The sequence below is a fragment of the Galeopterus variegatus genome, unplaced genomic scaffold (genome assembly GCF_000696425.1).
Source record: "Galeopterus variegatus unplaced genomic scaffold, G_variegatus-3.0.2 Scaffold2658, whole genome shotgun sequence".
Taxonomy (NCBI): Eukaryota; Metazoa; Chordata; class Mammalia; order Dermoptera; family Cynocephalidae; genus Galeopterus; species Galeopterus variegatus.
In genome coordinates, this window is record NW_007728769.1 from 159,749 (window position 1) to 180,345 (window position 20,597).

General features: G+C 41.0%; 1 protein-coding gene across 2 annotated transcripts in view; it reads left to right on the forward strand.

Moving 5' to 3' along the window:
* Window positions 1-370: 370 nt before the first annotated feature.
* The window catches only part of LRRN1 (leucine rich repeat neuronal 1), a 36,841-nt gene continuing 16,614 nt past the window's right edge, over window positions 371-20,597 (forward strand). The window contains exon 1 of one of the 2 annotated variants that reach the window (XM_008582514.1): window positions 371-553. The gene's annotated coding sequence lies outside the window, so the exon portion shown is untranslated. Of the gene's footprint in view, window positions 554-13,744; window positions 13,769-20,597 lie in introns of those variants that run through there. The other variant, XM_008582515.1, reaches the window with a different exon arrangement.

Consider the following 20,597-nt stretch of genomic DNA (forward strand, 5'->3'; position numbering starts at 1 on the left):
TGTGAGCGGATCCTGGCAGATGTCTGGCCTCATCCATTCACATGAAGGAATTTGAAAAGACAAGGAGTCTTCAGTTAACAATAGACCTTAAGAAAATGGAATAAAGACGCAGTGTGAGTTTTTCTGTTTGGGAATTCCATGGCTTGCTAACACCTTTATTCAAGAGCCAAATTCTTTGAGTGCTATTGTACTGAAAGCTTGAACTACTGCTTGCTCTTTACCTGGCTGTGTGTATTTCTGCAACATTCAAGCTAGTTAGAAAACTCTGAGCTAGTTAGGAAATGTTATATGGAGCAGACAGTAACTTTAATCCACTTCTGATGACTTGTGATTTCTAAATTGATCCCTCAACTTTTAGAGTTTCCTGTTGCTCGTGTCGCTCGCTGCCTCGCCTCCAGTCTTGGTGCTCTGCCGGGGGTCCCCCGAGGAGCCAGTGCGCGCTGCGGGCTGGGAGGGAGGCGCCGCTCAGCCGCTGTGCCTTCTTCTCCCGCTGCCGCTGCCGCCGGTGCCCGGTCCGTGCGCACCCCAGCATCCCCGCCAGCCGGGCCTCGGGGTAAGTGCCAGGGCCAGCCGGGCCGCGGCGGGAGGCGTGGGAGGCAGCCAGGGGAAGTCGAGGCAAACTTGGCGGGGCGGCGTACCCTGGAAGGTCTGGGGCCTACGGGGCACGAGGGGGCGCGGCTCGTGGAGCTGGAGAAAATGACGAAGTCGGGGAACGGGAATCTAGCTCCCCCACACACCCCTCCAAAAAAGAAAGAGAACAGGGCGGGGGAGAGCGATAGTTCGGAAGGAAGGCCAGACAGAAATGGGCAAAAGGCAGTGAGTGGAGCCGAGCCGCTAGATTTCAGGGTCCGCCCGCGGGGGAGGGTGGCGCCTGGGGATTGGGAGGAAGCAGGGGTCCTGGGGACGGAGAAGAGCGAGGTGGGGGCCCACGGAGTTGGAAAGAGGGCCCAGAGAAGGGAAAGAAAGGTGGCAGGTCGTGGGGAGAGAAAAGAGGAAGGATGTCTTGGCGGTGGCCTTGTCGGTAAGAGGAGAGGGCGAGGGGCGTAATTCACAACGAGCGTGTTGAAGTCAGGGCGTTAGGAAGAGTCTGCTCAACTACCGCGCCGTCTCATCAGGGGGAGAACCTCACCCGATATGATTTGAGCCCAGAAGAGGTGGCCGCAGGAGGCTTGCCAGGAATGCTGAAATGCCGGGGAAGCCCTGATCCCCTCCAGGCGCGGAGCCGGCGCTGGCTTCCCGGCTCGGCCGAGGTCAGGAGGGAGGAAAGTTTGCCAGCGAGTGTCCTTTGTGCTGCGTGAGGAGGGGTGTGGGCAGCCTCCGACTCGGCGCTCCCCGGGTTCCCTCCCGGGTTCCCGAGGCGACAGCCTCCGCGGAGGGAGTCCCTGCCTGGCAGGCTGGGGTTGGGTGGAAAAGTCCAGCAGCGGGAGGGGCGCCGCGCACGAGGGACAGGTGAGAAAGCCAGCCCCGGGACGGTGGCGACGTAGCCGGCAGGGACACGCGGAGTGGGAGGCTCGGCGGTGGTGCCTGCTCTGGGACGGGCGGACCTTGCCCGTGTTCGCCGCTGTAGCCCCGGCGCCAGAGACAGTGCCTGTCTTTGAATGAATGCATGAATGTCCGGGTCGTCAATGGTTTTGAGGCACCTGAATCACACAGGCAGAGGCCAGGAATCCAGAAAAATGACTCTTTAAATTCCATCCCGCCACCAGTATTTTCATTCCCAAATCTAGACAATAAAGGAAAAGTGGAATTCGAATTCGGGGAAGGAACAGGTACTGCTGACTTGGGCCTTTGCTTGTAGGATTTTCTGAAAGACAATTTGTTGTTTGTTTTGCAATCTGCTTTGCCACGACTGTCTAATTAATATTACTGGAGTACGCTCATTACTTTGTTTTTAAAAGCTAGGACTAGCAGAGTGGAAAGTTCAGGAAGGTACTTTGATCAGTATAAATCTAGAGTAAAAGTGGTGTTACTGGCTCCAGGGCCATGTGTGTCCTGAAGTCTCTGATTTGCATGCAAATGTGAGCGGATCCTGGCAGATGTCTGGCCTCATCCATTCACATGAAGGAATTTGAAAAGACAAGGAGTCTTCAGTTAACAATAGACCTTAAGAAAATGGAATAAAGACGCAGTGTGAGTTTTTCTGTTTGGGAATTCCATGGCTTGCTAACACCTTTATTCAAGAGCCAAATTCTTTGAGTGCTATTGTACTGAAAGCTTGAACTACTGCTTGCTCTTTACCTGGCTGTGTGTATTTCTGCAACATTCAAGCTAGTTAGAAAACTCTGAGCTAGTTAGGAAATGTTATATGGAGCAGACAGTAACTTTAATCCACTTCTGATGACTTGTGATTTCTAAATTGATCCCTCAACTTTTAGAGTTTCTTCTGTTTTTCTTTTAATAATTCCACTTCTTGCTCACGTTTGCTCTCCATCCTCAGAGATATTCAATACAGGAGAAGATAGTTGCCATTGACCGACATGAAGATCTCACTAGAATGTTCACTGTCCAGTCAAAATTGTTTTGGTTCTTAAGGCACCAAACTTGCAGAACTGCAGGTGATGAACCCACTGGAATGGTTGTCGGGTCACAGTATAGAATGGTGAACGAGGAGGCAGTCATGCAATGGACCCCAAAGCCAGGGACCTTTCTCCCTTGTCTAACGTTAGCTGATTGTGCACTGTTCAACTCCTGGTGTTGTGTGAGGCTGAACAAAAGGCGGGCAGTGTGGGCTGCACGTGAGGCCAGCGATTACACCTACTGACGGCCCAGCACCAGTGGCCGCCTCTTTGTGAGGCTCAAACACTGTTGAAGGAGAAAAGAACCTATTCACTGAACAGCATTTGCCCCTGTATTCTATATATTCACTGAAAGGGACATTAAAATACAACCAAAAAAAAAAAAAAAAAGAAAAAGACAACATTGTTTTGGAGGGCTCAGTGTTTGGGGGAGGGGTGGGCGACAGATGTTAGTCTGCTATTTTACATGTTTCCTTAACTTATTTTTGCTGGTTCAGTGCCTTTTACACATAAGGCAGTATTTTCCCAGGAGGGGAAAAATGATTGAGTCAAATTTAAGTAAGAAAATATTATAGCCGAGTTTGCATTTTTTGCCTTAGAACTATATAGAAGTCAGAAAATAACAAATCATTGTAATAAACTCTTATGGGACTCTTATGCCTGGGATTCTGTCTTCCTGATGGAATTGATGGATAACTATAAAATAAACTTGACATTTCTAAACTAGACTATAAACCATTTTGTTGTAAATTTATTATCCAGGTATTTTTTAAACAAACCTGTGAAATTTTATCCTTGGCTTTATCCTGCTGGTGTGAAATCTTTATTCTGCAAATCTAATGAAAGGAATGATTAGAGCACATTTCTTGATAAGTAGAAGTAATAAAGTACTTAATTATTAGAAAAGGATCACTCTGCTAAGTAAGAGAATCTCAGACCAGATCTAACTGCAGACTGTGGTTCTGAAAAATAACCACAGGTAGTAGCTCTGGTTAGAATCTGAAATTCTGAAAAAGCCAGAGAAAGCTCAACCATTGATCTTTCTCTGGTTAGATCCTGCTAGGGCCAGCTTCTTGACCTAAACTGCTAGAGCCATTACTACCTATTCTAAAGCAGTGACACTCATGGGAATATACCAGGTACTAAAGAAAATCTGTCTCTAGAGACTTATATTGCTACTTCCCAAGCCAGTTGACTCTAAATAATGATCATAAATAATCAGAATGGTGGGCTATTTATGCCACCATAAATAAGCCATAAGCCATAAATAAAATACGGTAAATTATAGGTCGTAGATGTCATTTTTATTAGACATTCACAATGCTCTCTTAAAATTTATTTTTAAACTGCAAAATAATAGTTCTCGGAATGATTCATTTGAGCACTAATGTAAGGTTGCTCAAATATTGTATCTAATTTTTAAAAATTATTATACTGAACATCTATTTTAGGCTAAGCCAATCTGGAGATAAAGCAAATTCCATTTTAGAATTATATTTTGGTTTCGGGAACAATGGAAAGTATCTTTAACTCATGAATAGAGTTTTGATTAATATTTTATTCAGGATGAAATTATAATTATCAGGTGAAGTCAGAAAAAACATGTATTCTCTCTTGTTTTGCCTCGAAATACAGAATACAGGCAAAAGTTAAACCTTATCCATAAAATTTAATACTTGAGTGACCAAGAGAACCATTCATTCTAAAAGTCTTCTTAAATGAAGTTTGCTTTTTAAATTTTCTTGTTTTAGCATATTACCACTCACCGACTTCATGGATATATTGATGAACTTTATGGATATATTGCTGAGTGTAGCTTCCACGTCTCAGAACATAGATGAATGCATAATAAATAGTTTAGCAATAGCAACATTGCATTACAATTCATGATAAAATGATAGATGTTTCCAGACTTATGGCCACCCTATAGAACTGTTGAGCATATTATTCAATAATTAATATATATATACCATTTTATGTTACAGCGTTTTCTTGAAATAATTTTCAGGGTTACATATCATTATATTTTTTACTTTTTGAATGTTTTCAAAAGCTCCAGCAAAGGTAGGATGTGATTAGCAATATCACCGGTTACTTGGCTGGTAAGCAAGCTATTATCCATTCATAGCTATGTGATCTTGAGTCAGTTTCTTAACCCTGCCAACCCTCCATTTCCTAATTTGTAACATGACAGAGTTGGCTGAATAGGGCTGGAAGGACTATCTGCCATAATCAGCGAGATTGCTAAAAGGTTTATGGACGCCTCTAGTACCACAACTAACATGAACGTTTAACTTGGATGGAATCAATGTACCTAATGCACTGAAAATCATCCCTAAGATGCAAAGAAGCTAGGCTTAAACTTGTGGTGATACACACTGAAGGTCCTGTACACTCTGACTTCGGAGGACCCTCTAACGGTGCTGCTGCATCAGCTTAAGACACTTAGTTTTGAAAGCTATGGAGTGAAAACTGCTTTTATCATGGCTTACTGCCTTCCATTTATACTCTTTTATAGTTCAGAGGTTGGAATGTTATTTGAAAGCTCTGATTAATATAAATGAGTTGTAATTTTCTGACCCAGGCCATCCTAGCTCACATCTATTATACCACTGGCAGACATGTGGACTCCACAGCTGTCCCCTCATTTGTGTATGAAACACACACTGGTGGCATTTTTTGGTTACCGTGGTTACATGAACAATGTACATGTGACATGACATCCTTCTATGTGAAAGATTTTGGTGGCAGATAGTTGGTAGACCTGGGAGTAAAGGACAACTTTTGAAAGTTTGGGGAACATATAAATTAGTCTGCCATTGTCTTCAGGAGCCACGATTTCAGTCATGGCAGGAAAGCCATCCTACGGTGGTGTCCAGGAAAGGGCAATCACGAGCCTTTGACTAACAAAGATTTCCAAAGGTGGCATTTCCAACAATGCCTAACTTCTACAGGAGAATGTCTGCTAAATATTCGTCTCGAAATATTTGCTCTTCCTATTTATGACTGCCCTTTGTGAGATAATGTATTAGCATAGACATTTTCAATTCATATGGGGAAAATGGACAACACCCATATTAGCATCTATCTCAGTAAGACCCAGGCGACAAAAAAGTCAGTTTGCACTATTAAGCAGTAAGCACAAATAGAATCATCATTTAGGAAAACTAAAAAAGCTTTACAAAGAAAGAAAGGTGGCTTAATTGGTTTCATGTCTGTAATTTTCCCCTCTAGAGAAAAAAATGTGAGCATGGCAATAAAGAATATCATTAACCTGCATTGTTATTTCACAATAGTAGTAAGTCTTAATTTGCATTCATAGTAATCAGTGTAATCAAGTAGTGTACAGAGAGGTGGGAAGGCGCAGGCTCCGTTCCCAGCCATGACACTAATGACTCAGTGTGTGACCTTCTAGATGTCCTGCAAACCTCCTGGAGCTGCATGGCCCTATCAGAGTTGTGTTTTAAAGGATCCAGGAAAGTTAATACATGTTTCTAGTACTACAACTCCAAAGAATTTGATTTCTGCCCCAAATGCTTTGATTATATGGAGAGCTAAATGTCTCAGAGAGCCCCCACCTTTTCTGCAAGGTGATTTTTCTGATTCCTAATCCCACAGCTAAGCGGCTTTTATTGTTCTTTTAAAAATTTTCTATCCCTGATATTGACAGTTCCCCACCACCTCACCTGGGCACTCCTGAGGGAAAGAGTTTTACCAGGAATATAGGAAGCTCTTTATGATCATCAAATATTTGTTCACTTAATAAATATATATTGAGCACCAGCTGTATGCCAGCTTTAAAGGGGGCACTAAAACCAAGAGAAGTTAGCTTGATTTTTCTGTAGCTTATATATTAAATCCATCAAAAGCATTTCATTTTCATCAGTCAATATTTATGGAGTGTCCAGTATGAAAAAGGCACGCTGCACAGGTGATTTCAACCAGGGGTGATTTCCCTCCCCCACCCCCTTACACCCAGGGACACTCGGCAATATGTGGAGACATTTTTGTCAGTTGTTGTCACAACTGAGGGCAGAGGGTGGTGCTACTGGCATCTAGTGGGTAGAAGACAGGGATGACACTAAACATCCTAAAATGCACAAGACGATCTTCCACAACGAAGAATCATCTGCTCCAAATGTCAGTAGTGCAGAGGATGGAAACCCTGCTCTGGCAGACATCACCTGTGCCCTCAGTGAACTTAAGTCCACTAGGGATCACAGAAAGGAGACTGACAAGTGCCATATGGGGTACGGTGATGGCCAAAGTGCAAGCTACAGAAGAAGGAGCCTTCATTCTGATATTGGCTGTCAACAAAGGCTTTAAGAAGCATACCAGTTAACTCACAGAACAGGCCATCCCCTGGAAGACAAGTGTTCAGCAGGAGACAACTTAGATCTGGCCCCACTGAACATAAGTGAGTTGGACGGTTGCTTGGGAGAGGGTAGACTCCTCAAGTTTGTCAAGAACTCTAAACTGGGGAGGGAGTTCATTCCTGGCAGGACTCGGTCAGCATTCAGTGTGTCTTGAACAAACAGGAGAGGAGGCTAGAAACAAATAGAAAAGTCAGTAGCAACAAGCATAGGACAGCACAGACTGCGTGAATGGGAGATGCGGCTGGACTGACAAAGTGAGCTGATAATGCCTCATGTTTTAGAACTTTCAACTTTGTGGAATCCTTAAATATGTATCTCATGTAACTGGAACATTCTGAGATACCACATATGATTGTTATTTCTTCTTTTTTCCAATAACTAAGGGACCAGAGCCATGGAGAGGTTCATTGTGACCCTGGACAAGCCACTTAATATATCTCTAAGGTTGTCTGTGAAAGAAGAAGGGTGGCAAGCCTCCTCTTTCTAGCACAAGTTGAATTTGTCTAAGGTCTCACATTAGTGAAAGAGTGCAGCTGGGGTGAGACTCGAGCATCCCTCCCTATCTCAGGCCCAGTGCCTTTCCCACTTGGACTGCGGCTGCTTCCTGGATGTGGGGTCAGAACAGGTAACAAGACAAAAGTAACTCAGCTCTTGGTTGTCAAAGAAAGCAAGGACCAGGGAAGCATGCATTAAAAAGGATCATGCAGGGAAATTTAAGGTGGGTTTCCCGTACACCTAAGGAGTAATCAGGTCCTCTCTTCAGCTGACCTTAGCAGCTTAAAAAGCACTTGTGACCAGCTGGGAAGAAAGGTTCATAGGAGAATGATGCTAAGGTTAGAAAATGAGATAACCCAGAACATATGGAAAGAGTGGAGGATGTTCTGCCTAGAAAACATAAGTAGTGATATGGTTTTCTGGTTTTGTTTGATTTTTGCTTTTCTCTTTGGCAGGGGTATTTCAACTTTCCTACCAGAGAATGATGACCAGTATATACACACATGCACACACATGCACACATACAACAGAGGAGAGTCCATACTGAGAAGTCTATGTTTTTTTTTTAAAAAAAATAAGACTTGCACATCAAAGTAAGTTTTGGAAAGAGAGCCTCCTCTGAAGGCCTTAAATGTGTACTGACTTCTCACTTCTCTGGGACAGTGTGATGTTTTCTTATAAGTCAGACCGAGAAGCTGCATGACCACTCAAGGTTCTTCTCATCCTCTGTGATTTTCAAGATCATGAGTGAAACTTACTTAGGACTTCAGCCATATCCTGAGAGTTCCCAGGACACTAACGAAGTCTACATGAACCTGTCGGACATCACAGAATCACTGACAACAGTGGAGTAGCAATAACTAGATTTCTACAGCTTGTTATTCTAGCTGATTAAGGTTCTTTGTGTTGAAGAGAACATGTGAGGTTTAACCCCCCAAAGGACCAGTTAGCTTTGTTGTGTGCTGTGGGGACACAGCCAACCTCCTTGCGTATACAGAAACTCATTATTTCTCACCCAGGAGGTCAGGTGAAAAACTTGAGTCACTTCAAAGCCATCCGAAGGGAAAACACAAAGTATGTGGGCAAATGCTAGAGGGATATTTTTCTCTTCATGCATGAAGGATAGCACTGTCAAAATGGAACCCTAGTGAGGGTAATGAACCCACATGGCTTCACTAGCAGGACTGAGCAATGAAGTGAGAGATTAGCTCCATGCAAATGAGATGCTTTAGTAATTGGGAGGAAAATATTATATAGGGCTCTTAAATTATATCCCAGAGCCCACCATTTTTGTTAACACAGCATAGTAGTAGCAGTAGGAGAACGATCATGATATCCAGCATCATTGTGCTAGGAACCATCACAAACACCTAATATCCATGAACTCATTCAATCCTATATTCAGCTCTATAAGGCACATAGCCACTTTATAGCTCAGGAAACTATGGCAGAAAACCATGAAGTAACTGGTATAAGGTCACCCAACTAGTGTGTACTTATTAAATATTTGTCAAATAAATGAATAAATGAATGAATATTTCTGTTTTAGAGGAGAGAGCCCTTTATTTGAATTCTCAATTTATAGAGCTTCTGCTTTCTAGGCAGGGCACAGTCAACACCTGCCTCTGTGACTTGTGAGTGACAAGTGAAGAGCTGGTATGTGGCAGAACAGAGATGTGAACTTGGGTCTGTTTGACTCTAAACCTGCACTGTTAAAGCACTTGGCTGTGTTTCTTCCTCTCTAATTGCAGCTATAAAACAAATGTACTGGATTAGATTAACTCTCATAGCCTATCCAGCTCTGAAAATTCTATAATTCCATGTTATAGTTTATGTAAAATAAAACATTTTTTACTACTTTAATTTTGCAGTCTATTATTCTTATTTAATTAATCATCATTGAATTATCCTTTAAAATTATATTGGAATTATTAACAGGGCATATTTTAAAACCATATTTAAGATAAATAATTTTAAATGGATGAAAATGCATATTTAAAGATTACATTTCTCCTATTACCATCATGCTGCATATTAAGTTATATCATCATAGTCTTAATTTAGAAGGTTTCTAAAAATTGAAAAGCATCTTTCTGTCACACCGAGAAAAGACAGAAGCAAAATGATTAATTTTGAAAAAATTGCTGTCTTTGATATTTGCAGAGATAAGTAGGTTGCTGAATCTTATGGAAAGTATGGAGTGATTCTTACAAGAGCTTCAAACAGTTAGCTAACAATATAAAAACTACTGTTTGAGATTTGCTTCTAAAGATTTTTTGCTTTAAGGTATCCTTCTGACATGCAAGTGACTCATCAGAACCATGTGTCAATCACTGCCATGTGTTACAGGATGTACAGCCCAGGGCAGGGGAAGAGAGTGGGTAACAAGGTCAGTCTTAAGAGCTGGGAAGAAAAAGTGTATTTCAGCTTTGTGATCTGGAGTAATTTCATCTGAACCTGAGTATCCTCATCTGCAAAATGGAGATGATAATAGAACCTGCCGAATAGAATCGTTGGAATCATTGAATGAGAACATGCATATAAAGCCCTTAGCACAGTTCCGGGACCACGGTTAAGTACTTAGTAAATAGTAACAATGAGTAGAGGTGGTATTATTGTGTTGACATCTGACATTTGTGCCTGCTACTGTCTCTGCATTCTGAGCATGCTAATTCAGAAGCAAGTGGAGAGATTTTAAGGGGCGAGAAGATTCAGATGAGATGTTTTATGAAATCAGTTCACATGGTTGTCACCTTTTGTGGTAGACCCCAAGAGAGCTTTATATTTGTCCAAATTTGCAGGAAATCTTGAGTCAGCTGATGTGCTTTGAAAGAACTAGCAAACATGAATACATTAGAGCCTTTTTGTTTCTAGATTCTATTCTGTATCTACTCCCTCTTTTCTCGCTCTGAAAATACTATAATGTTTCTAGGTTGTAATTCATCTAATCACATTTTCTAACCAGAAGGAATATAGGTTAGGTTCAAATCTATCATTTCACAAAGAGGAGCTGAATTCAAGACATTGTCACTAACAGACCCCAAAGCTTCATCTCTCTGTATTCCATGTGATAATAAAGTCATTGGGGCACATAAAACTCTTAGAACAATGGTAAACGCCTTGTAAGCACTCAGTAAACAGTGCTGCTACCGTTGTTATTGTTCACTCTTAGTATCATTGTGGTCACACAATATGGTCATCTTGCTTCTTGACCAAACCACATGGCTCCTGGTTGGGACCAGATTAGAGCACCAGTGCAAGGCAGCCAAGTATCTTCCTGGAAGCAGGGTCGGTCACAAAGCAAGAGAAAGAGAAGGTCACCAGGCAAGCCAAATCAGGTGGTAGCCCTTAGATGGACTGACGGGGCAGGTTGCTGTGACTTCATCTCTGCAGCTCCTACCTACTCTGTTTCAGCTAGCAGATTTTCATGTGCACATGAAGGAGAGAGTTGAGAATACTACTAACTTCATTTTCTTTGAATTCTTGGTGAGATAGAGATAATAATTATTTACAGAGAACTTTCATATTCATTGTCTTGTTTAATCCTCATCATCAGTGCTTCCCAATTGATAGGTGGCCACAGCTACAGGTAATTGGAGATATTCATACTCTGAGCTCTTGGAGACAGCCAGGTATCACCTGGCTGGTCACCTGGCTACCCTTGCAGGCCAATGAATATAATCCTCTAAGCTTACTGAGAGGAGCACATAGCAATCCTGGGAGATATCATTATTCCCATTTTAAGGATGTGGAAAAAACCTGAGACAAGGAATGTGCCCAGTGTCTTACAGCTAATAATTATGTAGGAGAAAGGAGTGAGCTTATCTCATAATTGTTTGAGATTTGCTTGTCTATTTAGCATTTCTTTTTGGGTCTCAAGATTTATGAAACAATAGATGTCATTTAATGCTGTGCACTATTTTGAAATCCTCATCAGGTTTTAGAAGTGGGATAAAAATACTTAGAAGCTCATCAAACTTGAAATTACACTGAGCAGCATTAAACATTAGTCCGTCCCAGTGAAACAGGTTAAATAAATCACAGCACCAGCAAACTTGCTACTTTGTTTTTTTAATAATAGGGTGTACACATTTCAGTATAATAAATGTTTTCTGATTGTTTTTCAAAAAGATAAATAAGTATGTGGGTATGTGGGAAAAATTACTCTTAACTCTGGTTTTCCGCCAGACCGTGTTAGTTACAGTGTCCTTGATTTTCCCACATCTCCTTATCTTCACTTCAAGTATAATTGAAGATTATTTATTTACACAAACAGCTCCTGAAGGGAAGAGATTACCACTTAGTCTTAGGTCCCTGGCACCTATGAAAGCACTTGGCACACAGAAAATGCACTTAGCAGATATTTGGAAAGGAGTTTTCATAGTATACATCTATTTCATTTTGCCACCCTGCTTCTTTTAAATAATTTTTACAAACTTTTCTACTCTATAGAGTGGTAGAAAATGAGCAGTTCAAAAACATGTATTATACTCAAATGTTAGTGTGCTACTATTTTAGAGAGGTTATTATAGAAAGTTGAACTCATTTGGAATGCTTTTATAATGTTATTGCCAAGGAAACGTTATTAATCAAAAAGTATTCATTAAATGCATGTAAAATATCAAGTGCTGTTAGGAGGGTGAGTTGGGGGATGAATAAAATGTATGTGGTGTTATTTCTGTCCCAAATAAGCTTCCAGACTCATTGAGGAGAGAAGTGAATAGAAGCAAGATAAAATAATTAAGTGTTCATCTGTGGAAATTCTACAATGAAGTAGAAAAAAAGAAACAAAAAATGGGCTCAGACAAGACAAGTCTGGGTTTGAATCTCAACTCTGTCACATATTAACTATGTGATCTTATAAAATACTCAATTTATTGACCCCAAACTCTGTCATCTGTAGAGTGGAGAACTATCTGCCCGCAGGGCTGCTGTGAGGATATATGGGAAAGCACTTAGAACACGACAGTCATTCACTTCAACCATTTGGCAAAAATCATTTGACGGTACCACTTGTGTGCAGATCATTTTCTCTGAGCTGGGGATACAGTGGCGAACAAAACAGATGATATGTGCTCCCTTCCCACATGGAGCGTTCCAATCCGATGGGAGATAAAAGCAATAATCCAATGATCACACAAGTAAATGTGAAATTATGGCTGTATTAAGTCCAGTGAAAGAGAAGTAACTGAGGCCAGAAGAATATATCGTGGAGGATTCTCAGAGAAGACCCCTCTAAAGAAGGAACATTTAAACCAAAATCTCAAGAACAAGTGAGTTAGGCAGGCAAAGGGTCTGGAGAGGGGAGCACTTTGGAAGGCAAGGTCCAGAGGATGGAAGGAGCTTGGTGGGTCTGAGGAGCAGAGAGAACACCAGCGCAGCTTAGAACAGAAAAAAGAGGGGCCTTCTTTTCCCCCTACTTCCAAACTACACTTGGAGTTCAGAAAGGGCAGAACTTGTACGAAGTTCAGCAAAGGAAGAGTTAGTGTTATATAGAGAAGAGATGTGTCACGTGTAGTCCTGGAAGGGGGAAGACGACAGAAGCCTTGAATTTTTGGAGAGGGGATTCACATGAGCAATTCTATTGAGTCTTGGCTGGTTGGGTGGCATGCCAGTGTCTGACGTGTTTGGACTGGCATATGCCCACTTCCAAGAGCTAGAGGGCAATCCAGGGAAAAAGTCTCTCCTTCATTTCTGTGTGGCCTTGAGTGTGTCGATTAACTTCTCTGAATCTTGGTTGTATTTAAAAAAAAAAAAGAGGGCCGGCCTGGTGGCACACTGCTGCGGTGCGCCGCTTGGGAGCGCGGCGGCCCTCCCGCTGAGGGTTCAGATCCCACATACAGACCGGTTCCCACTCACTGGCTGAGCGAGGTGCGGGCGCAGCACCAAGGGTTGTGATCCCATTGCCAGTCCAGGTCCAGTACGGGCGCGACACTGAGGGTTGCGATCCATTGCCGGACATGAAAAAAAGACAAAACGGAAAAAAAAAAAAAAAAAGAAAAGATGTAGCATCACAGGATATGTGAAAGTGACATATAGTTAGTGTCTACTAAGTTAGCTTACCATCTTTTATTTTCAGCTTTCCAGCCTTTTCCACCCAGTAATATATTTTCCTTTTATTATAGAAGAACTTCTGATTAAAACACTGGTTAATTGACAACACATCACCTGTGTTGCCTGCAGATGTAAACTTTTTTATACTAGTTTGGGGATATCTCAAAAAAAAATCTCTGTTGCTTGGTATGCAGATGCTTCATGTGTGGAATATCATTCTTGCTCATGACCTCCATTATGCACAATGCATTAGTTACATCTGGCTGGTGTTAACATGAAAGAGGTGACTGATGTTGGGTGTGCAAGATCTTCCATGAGATTTAGATGGTGAGTAATTTCATTAGGGCTCTAACGACCATAACACTTAGTTGTTATGATTTGTCCTCAGTGGAGAGATCTACTTTTTTCTGCCTGATCTCAGTTGTTAACGGTATGTAATACAGAGATCATTTCAACACTGCGTTAGCATTTTGCCTCAATAGTAATTTTAGTTCCATCTTTGTATTGACTTATAACTAAATTCAGACACTGTCACCAAATAGTTGTCAAAAGAGATGGTGGAGTTAGAGTCAGTTATTTTTCAGCAAGATGCAGAGTTACCCTTCATACTTGTACTGTGCTTCATGGCAGTAAATCTCTGGCTCCCTGGTGTCCTTTTATCACCCACCTGCTTTTCTTTCGATGCCCCTTGAGGTCTTAAGTCTTCTGCTAGATCTTTATGAGGCAAACTCCCAAATTTCTCTCCAGCCATAACCTCACTCCCAAACTCCAGCCCTATATTTCCAAATGCCTGCTGAATATTTTTGCCCTGGAAATCAGAACATCACTGAAGGGGCAAGAGGAAGCAGTGGTTTCCAAGATCCAGAATGAATTGTGGCTGTGCACAAGGAAGCCGTCACCTTCTGCAGAGGAATGTAGCAAAGCCACTGCAAACTGGCCCAGGAGGGAGCAAGAACCCAACCTTCCTCTTCCCGACCTGTATTCACTCACATCCCACTTACAAAGTGAGCTCTTGCTCTTGCTTGCCCCTATCTTATTTGGGGAACCACTATCATCGCAGTTACCTAGGTGCAACCTCGGCATTATTTTTAACTCTTTCCTCCCCTTTCCCAACATCTAGTCAGCTGTACTGTCTAGTAGATGCTTCTTTAGTTGTAGTTCCCTGATGTCTCTTACATTTGGCTCTTCTTTGTTCCTATCACCATGACCCCAATTTCAGCTCTCATTACCTCTTGTTCGGCTTACTATAAGTGCTTCTTAACTGGTTTCCCCATATCCAATATGTTTTATCTCTGATCTATCTAACACACAGCTGGTGGATTAATCTTTCTGAATTATAAAAATGACCCCATAGTTTTTCTGTAAAAGGCGTTCAGTGGTCCCCGCTGGCTATGGGATTATGCTGGATGTTCTCAGTGCCCCTTGCAATCCACTCAACACCTTTCTCTACTTTGCTTTGTACCCTGGGAGTCAGATGTGTATAGACTGTATCCAGGAATGGGTCCCTTGACATTGGGTTTCTTGTAGGGTTCTGCTTCCGGTGGTAGCTAGCTCAGGGGTGCTTGGCCATCTTTTGTGAGTTTACCTTAACCTTGCCCATCCCATGTGCAATGGTTTGAATGTATTTGACCCTCCAAAATGCATAATGTTGGAACTTAAAACATAAGCTGGTGGTATTAAAAGGTGGGGCCTTTTGGGAAATGATTAAATCATGAGGGCCCCACCTTCAGGAATGGATTAGTGCTCTCTCGTACAAGGTTGAAGGGAGAGCTCTAGTCTTTTTTTGCCCTCTTTCTCCATGTGAAAATGCAGTACAGAGGTGCCACCTTGGAAGCAGAGTGCACTCAGCAGATGCAGAATTTGCTGGTGCCTTGATCTTGGACTTCCCAGCCTTCAGAACTGTGGAAAAATTAATTTCCATTCCTTATAAATTACTAAGTCCTGAGGTATTTTGTCATAGCAACAGGAATGGACAAACACCTTGTAAATGGTCCTTTTTAAAAACCTTTCTTTATTCACTCCCTTTTGAATATACCACCTGTTTTCTTCTCGGTCTCTAACAAGGATAAGAAATGAGAAAAAACTCCATAGCAAAACAACAAAGGCCTCCCATATCTAGCCACCATGCTACCTTTTGGCTCGATTTCCATCCCTGTCTTGGCATTATTTAAATCTCATTCAAAACAGAATCATTCCTACTCAATGTGCCTATTCCAGGTCTGCTGCCTTAGAGCCTTTTCATTTTATATTTTAATGGTTGTGAATGACAATATTGATATTCAACTAAAATTATTTTTCTTCTAATTTAATAAAATATATGAATTGAAGAGGAACTATACAGTTCACTATGATTTATAATGCCTGTAGGCATTTTAATGTTCTCAGCTGTTGTTTTACATTATTTGATTTCACAAGGCCTAAACTGTGTAATTAAGGACCATCTCACTAATGTGCACTGGTGGGTTTATGGTGTCCAGCTCATCAATGATCTGAGCACTTTTAGTATTGGACAATTAGTTTCAAATACACACTAAGATCAAGGAACACATGGCATCAAGGAAAATCTACAATAAGAAACTATTTTAAATTCATGGAGGTAGCTTTCACCTGATTCTAATTTACCAAAATAATTTAAAAACCTGATTAGCAGAAATTTTAATTAACTAGATTTTTTTCCTCCCTGGAGTCCACTTTTAGAAGAAGAGGGAAAATTGGAAGAAAATAAGTTAATAACCAGGGCTTTGGATTTGAGTAAAGATTTCCAATATTAGTTCATTATCAGGACCTTGAAGAAAAATGTCTTTTTTTAAAAAAAAAGAAAAGAAAACATGTAGCCACCCTTATCAGAGGCAAGAAAATAGGTATTAACGTTTGAAATGAAAAGCTTTCTAAGAAACCTTCAGCTTACCGGGAAATTATATTTGCAAATTCTCTGAGCCTAATCTTCTGGTTCATCAAGGATTTACTCTACAAGTTAATTTTCTTCTATGTATCTATGAGAATGCTGCAGTACACTCGGTATTTACTAGAGGTCCAATAAGACGGTTTAGGCAGGAGGTATGGCAGAAGTGGCCCTTAATCTCAGCTCTTTCCCAATAGCTGTGAAAATTATGACAAGTCACTCTTACATATTAGTTATGACTCTCCAGAGAAACCAAACCGATAAGATGGATGGATGGATGGATGGATAGATAGATAGATAGATAGATAGATAGATAGATAGATAGATAGGGAATTTATTATGGGAGTTGGCTCACATGATTATGGAGACCAAGAAGTCCCACCATCTGCCATCTGCGAGCTGGAAAACCCAGTAAGCAGATGTTCAGTCCGAGTGTTGTAAGAACAAAGATAAAGCACCTGCCACGGTTTTTGTTTTGTGTGTGCTCACCATCTCTGCTTTCGGCCATTGTGACACTTTTCTTAGAGAGCCACCGTGGCCCCCAAGCCTTCAGAGGGAAGGTTTGAACTTCATTCTCTTGCAATAATTAAGAAAATCAAGTTCTTTAGGTCCTTATTTGAACAAATAGTCATATAAAAATAGTTTAGAAAAGGAATTTGAAACCAACTTTTTTAAGAGTTCAGGGACAGATGGGTTTATTTTGCTTCTTTAAAAAAGACAACATTCAATGTGCTTAAGTTCTATCAAGTCAAAGGACAAATACTGTCATTCACCCGAACACTGCTGTCTTTAACCTTGACTAGCAGGGACTTTTATGCTAAAGATATGTATGCTATATATCTGTCTTCAAATTATAAAGGAACATTTTATTGTGGAAGGGATCTGTTCTTGACATTTTCTCAGTCTAAAGTTTAAACAGCACTTAGTCTTCTAGCTGGCAAATTCTAAGCAGTCAGACTCTTTACAGAAATGTCACTAGATCAGAAGTATGGGCTCCCATCCTAGGGACATTGGATGTTTTATTGTTTAAGTAAAAATATTAAAATGACAGATAATTAATAAAGATTATTACTGGATCCAAAAAACAACATGGTAGAGAGCTCTAGTTGAGCAAGGAAAAAATGCAATAAATGTTCTGAAATGGATGTGAAAATGTTTGCCATTTTCCTGATGAGGAGAGTTATTTTTACTATTACAAACTAAACCTTAATTTGGTCTGGGAGCACAAGCAAATCTGATACAGTCTAATGGAATTGCTTTACTTGGTTAGCATCCAAAAATCTAAGGCTTGGTATTAACAGCCTACATATTGTCACTTTCAGTACAGACCGTGATGAGTCTATTTTTTCATTGGTGTCTCTGTCGTGTTGAATGTACAGTCCAGTCATCGTAGCAACTGACTCCTTATGCAACATTTACTAACGCAGCATGGTGAAATCTATGTCTGAAGTGAAGATACTAGCAATATACTGTGAAATACTTAAAAAGGAGGAATGAAACTGGGCCTTCTAGGCATATTAAAGCTGCGAAACTAAAGATTTACCATTTATTTAACATTTAATCATGCTGCTAATTACAAAGCAATTATTTCATATAGACGTATTACAGGAAGAGAATTAAAATAATCTGTAAAAGACTAAAATTAATTGATTTCATGGTAGTTTTTATATCACTACACTCGCTGGTATTAAAAAGGAACAATAAAAATAGCCCAGTTGTTGGTTGATGTTTTATTCTGTTTAGCCTTCTGTCAGTTTCTCAATTCAACAATGTTAAATTGCTACTTTATGATTCCAGCTATGCAAATAGCCTATTCCTTACAAAGAAACAAACTTTCTTGATTCTACAAGTGTTTTAAACAGGAAAAATATTTTTTTCCTTGTCCTACTTCCTCTGCCTGGCATAGAATCTCAGGTTTAAAAGGGATTTGAAACACCAAAGGTTCAAGAATTCCTCACACTGTATCTGGTGTGGAACTTTCAAAACACTGGAGGAAAAATGAATTTGGCATAGAGCTGAGATCGTGCACAAATAATTATTATTAGTCTAGCCTGCTAGATCCTGGAAGCAGCAGCTGCAAAGATCGAGTTTACCACAGCTTCTAAAATTAAGAAATGGGTATCTCTGTCTCCCTATCCATAAGATTTACAGGCAGTAGTAGAAACGACCTTCTTCCATGATCAGTTATGTTTACTAGGAGTGCACTGGGGAGAAAAGGAGTGTAAGAAAGTTCAGTGTGTTAAGTATTTAATAAAATAAGCTTTCATAAAAAAATAATTTAGAAGGTAGTTAATACACATATTAACTACTTTAAAATCATATACTTTATTGGTTTCCTAGGGCTGCTATAACAAAGTACCACAAACAGGGTGACTTAAAAGAACAGAAATTTGTTGCACAGTTCTGGAACCTAAAAGTCTGAGACGAAGGTATCAAGTGTCAACAAGGTCATGCTCCCTCTGAAACCTGTAAGAGAATCAGTCCTTGTCCTTTCCTAGCTTTGGGGGGTTTGCTGGCAAACTCTGTCATTCCTTGGCTTGCAGCTGTGTGGCTTCAATCTTCACAATCTTCCTTGTCACACACTATCCTCTGTGTGTCCCTGTCTTCAGATCATCTTCCCTCTTTCAAGAAGACCAGTCATGCTGGATTAGCAGCCCAGCCTACTCCAGTGTGACCTCATCTTAACTAATCACATCCACAACAATCCTGTTTCCACAAAAAAGGTCACATTCTGATGTCCTTGACATTGGGGCTGCAACATATCTTTTGGGGGGGGAGGACACAGTTCAATCCATAACAAGCACTTTTTTCCAGATCATGGGACTCATCGTGCGTGTTGGGGCATTTTACGTACATTGACTCATTTTATCCTTTTACCAACCCCATGAGGAAAGAACACCAACACCACTCTCAAAGGCATGGAGACTGGAAAAGTAACGTGCATGCAGAGCTGGACTTTCTTCTCAATCTGTTGGCTCCGGGGCCTGTGCTTGTTCTCACATTCTGAAGAACTGCCTTCTCGGGTATCAGGTTTTCCCATCCTCTTTTCTTCTACTTGGGAGTATAAAGATAATTTCCTGAGTTCTCAAGAACCATTTCCACCTTTCCCATACCAATATTAATTTGACCTGCTAGCTTTTAGGAATTACTTCTATCTCATACCTTCTGTAATTATCTGGCCCAAGAATATGATTCAGAAATGAGAAGTGTTTTTGATGGGTATTAACTAAAATGCCTAAAATACAAAACAAAGAGGTATGCTGTCACCTAAGAAGGCTTACTGTTCATTCAACAGCTGTCTCCGAGCATCCACTCTATGCGCAGCGTTCTCCTAGGCCCTGTGCAGCAAACTTGCCATCAGGAACTCTTAATTTTTAAAAAGCTTCAATCAGCCTTTTCTTTAGGAAATATGCTAAGTCGTGACATTTGGTATAGGGCTGGGCATTTTTTGTTTAGGTTATTTTCTCTGCAAAGTGTTCTTCACCAATTATTACTTTCAAATACAGTAGAAGGAGAGCAATGGTGCACTCCGATATTTGGCTTAAAAACACGAGCTCTATTCTGATGAAAACTTGTTTGCCTCAACCTGAGAGTCTGGGCAATGAATTTCCTTCTGTATTCAAATTATGAACTTTTTAAGAGCGCATTGGCTTTTCTCTTCATAATCCTATCTCAGATGGCCTTTGTTGTCCCCGGTGCAGCAGAGACAAGCCCAGTGAATGGAAGACTCTCAATGTATCTGTGACACACCTTGCTTGTTTCAGCTAACGTTCATTGACCACTTGCAGGCTAGTCACTGTGCTAAACATAACCTTGGGCCTCAATCATTATATATTAGCTTAGAGTTTGGGTCACCTCTGAGAACACCATGATGAGTGAGTGGAGGAAAGAAACAGAGAGTGGCTTAGAGCAAAGTTAAACGTAGCTATGTCTTTGCAGTTACCAGGCCCCGGCCAATGTGCTTGCCAGACCCTTTGAGCTTGTGAGCAGTGGCTGGGCAGAGCCACACCAGGATGGCCTGAGGCTGGAGTATTTAAACTTGGTTTGCATTGTAGCCCTCTGTGGAGCTTAGTAAAATACACACATATTTCCAGACCCCATCCCAGACCTACTTCATCAAAATCACAGTGAGGCACAAAAATTTGCATTCTTAAGTTCCCTGGGTAAATAAAAGCTAAGTCTGAAGGTCCAGGGCTGTACTGCCTCATATGTTAGCCTCTGGTCACATCTGGCTATTTAAATTTAATTGAAATC